Raw genomic sequence first — 7,505 nt, 5'->3', positions numbered from 1 at the left:
GAAAACTTTATTAATATTGCGAGTTCTGAAAACTTTGTTAATATTGCGAGTTGTTTTGACCAGGAGTTTTCATCGAATTTCAGGTTTTGTTTTGTTAATGGCTTGAAAACCTTTTGATTTCTTAATGGATTGCGAGTTTTTTTATAAATAATACCATTTGAGTGGAAAATGCAAAACTGTGGATCTGAGGTGGGAAATTGCAGACATTGAATATTAAAATGTATTGAGTGATAATAGGAGTGAAATAATAATATAAAATTAATGGTTTTATGAATATACCAACTATATTACATTAATCTGGTGATAACAATATTTGTTACGGACAAACTCTTTGTATCATAATTAGTGGGTGTTCGTATTTATTAGGTGTTCATATTTATTATGGTATTTATTATGAACGAACTCTTATCCAGTGTCGTAATAGTTGGTGTTCATATTTATTATGGACAAACTCGTATTCAGTACTGGGATAGTGGGGTAGATTTAACTAAATATACCTTTGTGCATAATACATTTATCACATAGAATCAGACGCCAATGTGAGATGTGGTTAGGTTGCTACATCATATGTTTTTGCTGTTGAACAAGGGCTAAGAAGTTCACACTAAATATAGTTATAGTGGTGAATATGGTTGGAAATAGAGGGTAGTGGAAATTTTATATAACGGTAGTTAGAGAAAATATGTTAATGCGACCGTAGGATGATGGTAGGCTATTATGGCATTACTCGTAAGGAGGAAACCAATCGTGAGACATTTAGGGGAGGCAATCAATATGGAAGTTGACCAAGAAGCCGTTGAACCTATGTAAGAGGTTTGTGTCCCTTGTGCGACTTTTACTATTATTGCGATGGAAGAGCCGATTATTTAATCCTGTGTTGATACTTGGAACGATGGCTCAGATGGTGAAGACTTGAATCCCCTTTGTGCCCAAATGCAAGAGAGGAAAATGAAGCTACAATGGAACAAATAAAAATGGATAATGAGGAGTTCCAAACTATGTTGGTGGAAGGACGCGATACGCAGAGTGGGATAAAAAAAGTAGATTTATCGGAGGAGTGGACAACTATTCCGTTGAGTTGTTTAACCGTCAATAACGGTGGTAGCTCCATCTAGCTATACAACTATGAACAGACTAAAGCTAGCCAAATCTTTCATGACAAGGGCATTTGCAAGATGTAGTAAAGAGATGTACATTTTTGCAACGAAGAGAGTTTAGGGTCAACATGTCTAATAAGATAACATATGATGTGAAGTGTACCAGGCGAGGATGTAGCTGGAGAGCACACGGTTACAAGCCATAATATGATAATTTATGGGTGGCTCAATAGTTGTGGAGCACATGTGTAAGTTATAAAATAGTATATGACATGACAACAAACTTTCAACGCTTTATTTGTCACGTGCTATGCTATATCTCGCATAGTAAGCACCATTGGTGCTATATAATGCTAACAAGTCCCCGCTTTACACCTCACTACACAAACGAACCTCGCTCTCCACCTCATTTTTCAACTATGATGCCTAAAAGAGGTTTCTGAGAGAACCCAGAGTAGAGAATGGATCCATGTGCTTGGCTATTGCTGCCATGGAATGACCGTCTATTGTGCTTATGTGGTGATCGATGCCATCTTAGAGCATCTCCGAACATAGATACTACATGTAGGAGGTACTAGTATTGTCGAAACTTTTCTCGGGAGGTATGGATTGTAATCCACTACCGTGTCAATTTGTCCCGTTGCAGTCTATCTATTGAAACTATTTATTTTGAGGACCCAGAGTAGAGAAGGGATCCATGTGCTTGGCTATTGCTGCCATGGAATGACTATCCATTGTGCTTATGTGGTGATTGATGTCATCTTAGAGCATCTCCAACCATAGATACTACGTGTAGGAAGTATTTGTATTGCCGAAACTTTTCTCAGGAGATATGGATTGTAATCCACTACTGTGTCAATTTGTCCTGCTGCGGTCTATCTATTGAAACTATTTATTTTGAGGACCCAGAGTAGAGAAGGGATCCATGTGATTGGCTATTGCCGCAATGGAATGACCGTCCATTGTGGTTATGTGGTGATCGATGTCGTCTTAGAGCATCTCTGACCTTAGATACTACATGCAGAAGGTACTGGTATTGCCAAAACTTTTTTTGGGAGTAGGGATGAAAACGGATCGAAAACAGACGGAAACCACCTTTACCGTTTTCGTTTCCATATTCTTTTCGAAATCAAAATCAAAATCGGAAACCACGGATATGAAAACGGAATCGAATATTATCGAATACGGTAATGGATATTTATCGTATTATAAAAACTCTCAAACTGAGGTTTTAATTTTATTTCTAAAACAATAGATCAAATTTCAAACATTAGCAACTAACCACAACATTTTTTTATCATTACAACCAAGTTCATAAGTTACCTTGTTAATGATTGTCTAAATTCCAAATAAAGACTATATTGACAAATTATTATAGTAAATACAAATCACTCAAATTATTATAAAAGTTCACATATGATATTATAAAATAAAATATGTATCATAAAATTTGATACAAAGTAAAGTGATTTTATATGTTTTTTGATTAAGGACTTAAGGCTAGCTTGCTGAAGTGGGCTGAGCCATTTTGGTTGATATTATGAATTTATGTCATATAGGCCTGCAGAAAAATTCCGGAAAGTTTTTGACTAATTCTGATTTCCGACAGATAGTGTCCTTACTGTATCCGTTTCTGTTTCTGAGAAAAAAATTCCGAATCCATTTCCGTTTCCGATAAATTCCAAAAAAATTCCGACCGACGATTTCCATTTCCGAAAACTGGTTTGAAATCCGAAAAGATTCCGAACCATTTTCATCCCTACTCAGGAGGTATGGATTGTAATCCATTACCATATGAATTTGCCTCGCTGCTGTCTATCTATTGGAACTATTTATTTTGAGGACACACACTATGAGCTGGGCAGTTGGCAATCGATTTAATATGCCAATCTCCACGTGAAGATTAAAAAACGAGGTCGTGAGTCATGTTCAGGGGGTGAGCAGCGAACGCAACAACAAACCAAAAGCCACCAACATCGCATTACCCTACTACATTTTCTTCTTTAATTGCTTTGCCATTGACAATTGTGTTGGTTAGGGAAACATATACTACCTCCATTTTAAAATATAAATATTTCTATACTATACATTTAGCATAGATTCTCTCTTAAACAATACAATGATTTCCTTTCCAAGCATCCGATTGACTTTGGAATCAGTATAAAAATATTCATATTGTGATATAAAATTTGAATCCTAGAAAAAAATTATATTTTGAGAGAGAGGTTGTACTAATAATATACACCTTTGCATTAATTGCCTAATTCGGCACATCTTGAATCAGACAACGCCGGCGCCTAGCGCGTGTTGCCAACTGCCTACAATCGGCATGACTAATTGGTACTAAGATTTTAGATTACTACAAATTAATCCAGTCCTTCCGTGTACTAAGAAGATATTCCTCTATAAAATTGATATTTGTACCATCATTTGTGGATTTGTATCAAGAAATGTCAATAGTAAAATGCAAGGTATTAAAGGCCCCTATTTGTAGTTTCAGTCGGCCACAAAAACCTCAAGACTGAGCTTGATAAACGCTTTATACTCATATAATGTATACATGCGTACATACCTATATAAACTTATCCAAGAGACTACCTCACATATCTTAAGATTGACGAAATTACTATATGTACTTCGATAGGCGCATCATATATTATTGAACTAATAATTAGACGTAAATACAAACACCCGAGCATATCTTAGGATTAACGAAACCACTATATGTGCTTCGATGGGCACGTCATATATTATTGAACTAATAATTAGACATAAATACAAACACCCGTGTGGAGAGACTTAAACCTACGTGGGAAGGTTCTACTTGTGTGATGAATTAACCGTAGCGCATGAACTTAATAGAAAGATTAATTATTTTTCATTTAAAATGAGGGAATTGTAAGAATTGCAAACAAGACTTTGATTTAAAAATGAAAACAAGTAGGAAAAATTCATGCCATTCATAGCCCTAAATATGGCTCACAATATCAACTGGATCCAAGAGATGGGGTTAATTAGCTTATCTATATTGGCGCTAGCATATAAAGCGACGACCATGGTAGAGGGACTTCCACATATGTCCGACACATTATATGATAGCTCCAACGGTCCTAGCTAAGTTCTAGGGCTGGGCTTTGGATCTTATCTACAATTAGAGTTCTAAAAATCTTTAGTCCTAAATGTTAAATATTTATGAGTAGAGAAAGTATACAGTAGCTGATAGACTGGTATGTAACTATCAATTGGCGTAGTAGTTTGAAAATAATCCATATGAAGTGCCATATTGATTGATAGAATTCCAAACATTGTTGTTGGAAGATGGTTTCATGAAGATGGAACTAGCAGCAGAGAGCTAAGTAACAGTCAAATGGAACTTTCCAAAAAAAGAGGTTTACCAATGGAATGAGGGTCTAAGAATTCGGTAATTTTGACTGCTTTTGACTAAAAGGTACTAGATTCTAGAGTGGATAATTGGACCTGAGAGTCCGTGGCAAACTGGCAATTGGGAAATTACATGTGGTGTGGGTCAATCTTCGGGGGGTGCCAGATGAAATGAAGGATTATTTGGGGTTATGTGAAGTGGGATCATACATGGGATGAGTGTTGACATTGAAAATAATTACCAACGTGTCACACATGAAGACCTGGGAATCACTTCTTAGAACATTCCAGTGCAGACCTAAATTCTTAGAAATCGGGCGTGCCAGTCAATTTGATCCTGTAACTGACAAGATATAACATGGAAAAGCAGTTAAACCGAAACTGCTATCAGCTGGACGGCTGATACCGTTTCAGGACCCTAACCGATGAGCTAGACAATCGACTTTACAGGAGTTTCATGATGGTGTATGAAAATATGCCCTATCGGCTAAATTATGAGTAGGACAATCACCAAGTGGCTCAATCAACTAACTAATTTTAAAAGATCAGACTTAACCAAGACAGCTTCGAGATTAACCAGCCGATTAGATTGATCTGGTGTTTATCGCACATGCAGTTAGCAGCCGATAGAAGACTAAACATGGAATCTGTGCTGGAATTGGCATAGCTAATACCATGTCGACGAGAACGTTACGGGTTTTATGGTTAGCCTAAATGGTGACATAAAATTCGTGATTTCTCACGTTTAGGGAATCAACGGTGCACCCGTGATTAGGGTCTGAGCTGTATTTACACAGGCACTGCTTAATATCGCCCATGGCACTTAAATGTGCTTTTTAGCCTGTGCCTAAACTTTGAGTAAACCTAAACATACTCGGTACTAACTGCTCGGCTATAACGGTTAAGCTAGTCAGCATGACCTACCTCTCGGGCAAGATAATTGTAATTATCTGTTTGAGAAAACATGACAATTATATATCTCCAAACCACTCGGGTTCAAATCACTCAGAAAGAGCAACCAGAACCAGTACCACTCGGGTCCGAAAGCACTCGGAACAGTGCTGCTCGAGGCGAGACTCGATATTTTGAGGGATGCATTTACGTAACAGCCCATAGAAGACTCTATGTTTAATTGTTACGCATTTAAGCATAGAGTCAGGGGCTACACCTATTAGGTGCATCTTCGATGCACCTAAGATTTTTATACAGTCCATGTAAGATTCTATGTTTAATTGTTATGCACTTAAGCATATAGTTGGGGCTACACCTAGTAGGTGCATCTTCGACGCACCTATCTTTTTCCTTCATTCGAGAGCCATCCACGGCCTCTACAATCATCACAGAGTACTCGGGATCACTCGGGAAAGCACTCGGGGAACGTCCAGGAAGCACTCGGGTAATGTCAAGCATACTGTGTGAAGATACACATGATGATTAATAATCTACACGGATGATTTACGCGGCTATGCATGACTCTAGGGGCTGCTGTGGAATACCTATACTATGGGTATCCCTAGACTATACATATGCGTATGGTAGGGGGTTACCGAATAGAAAAACAATTATATCTCTATGGTATCAACCGAAGTTTGGTAACTGTAGGATTGCATGTCGCGTATACTGGATCCGAGTTATAACCAAATTAGGATACATCTTGGTCTAATCAGATTAGGACTCTAATTTATCTGTAAGCCATATCCCCACTATATAAGGGGGACAGGGGCACCCCTCATGGGGGACATCATATTGAGATCGGCTATCTTCTAGTTGATTTGTCCACAATCGAATACAATCGCCAAGCAGGAGTAGAGTATTATCTCGTATATCGAGAGCCTGAACCTGAGTAACCATGTGTCTTCATCCTAACCATCGATTTTTATATCTCGCTAGCCATCCCATATATATTGCCAACATTCAAATCGTTGACATTTACATTACTTGTAAACTTAAACCTTACCACCTACCAGCCATGGTTATTTAAGATTAACAGAAGAGGTTAGAAACATCGTCTGTAAATAGTCAGATGGCCTGGAAGTTCTTGCTACATGGACTATCGATCGTACCCCATCTATTTGTACATCAAATAGCTGAGGGGATTAAGCAAACTGGAATCACCTTACAGTAGGTCACTTGGATCACTAGAGATGTGGAAAGGGCTGAGGGCTGTTAGGTGGTTCTGTTGATCATCAATAGCTTAATGCATTTTTCTTTTTAGAAAAAAGCCAGTTAAGCATACAGTAATACAATTTCCCTGTAACTATAATTGAGGTCTCTGTGTAATATCTCCTTTTTCTAAAATCATGCTGCAGATGTACTCTTCACTCCAGAAAATTATAGCACTTCCAGATGAGACGAGTGTATTGCGGACATGAATATACATTGGTGAATATCCAGTGTTCCTTTTTCAACTCCAAAACTGATCTTCATTGGCCTGTTATTTAATGCTTGAAGTATCTAAAGGAATACCTAAAGGAATATGCTGCAAATGCCGCTGATCTCCGCAAGAGGAATACACCCACGGTATTATAGTTATACAAACCATATAAATTCATTGTTTTCTTACCAATCCAATTTTGTTACACATTATTTTATACTGTTGTTACTTTTACTCCCAAGCCTCTCTGAGAGATTCCAGTTCATTTGGTGTGAGCAATTTTTGTTTCACAGTGCAGGCATCTGAATTGTTGAGAACCAACTATTTAGTTTGGGTCTGTCTAGTGATTAAATGTTTAAAAATTTTAATTCCATCAATTAAATTTGGCTATTATCATTGGATGATAATTCGATGGCATACACATAAGTCAAAAAGCTCGTACACACCCTCACCACTCAACCCTTGTGCATTGCACATGTTTGACGGAAGAAATAAGCTCAAACGTTTGATTAATAGCGAAAATGGTTTAGTTTAGTACTATCTAAAGGTGGCGGCCTGGGCGGATGTCCAGACTGGCCACGTCACCTCCATTTCCTTGGCCGTCGGATCCGGCGTCGGTGGATGGATTTGCTGCGCCGCTTCCTCGCTGCACG

Source organism: Oryza brachyantha, chromosome 5 (assembly GCF_000231095.2).
Source record: "Oryza brachyantha chromosome 5, ObraRS2, whole genome shotgun sequence".
In the NCBI taxonomy this organism is placed as follows: Eukaryota; Viridiplantae; Streptophyta; class Magnoliopsida; order Poales; family Poaceae; genus Oryza; species Oryza brachyantha.
The sequence above is the reverse complement of the archived record's forward strand: the minus strand, read 5'-3'. Positions refer to the sequence as shown.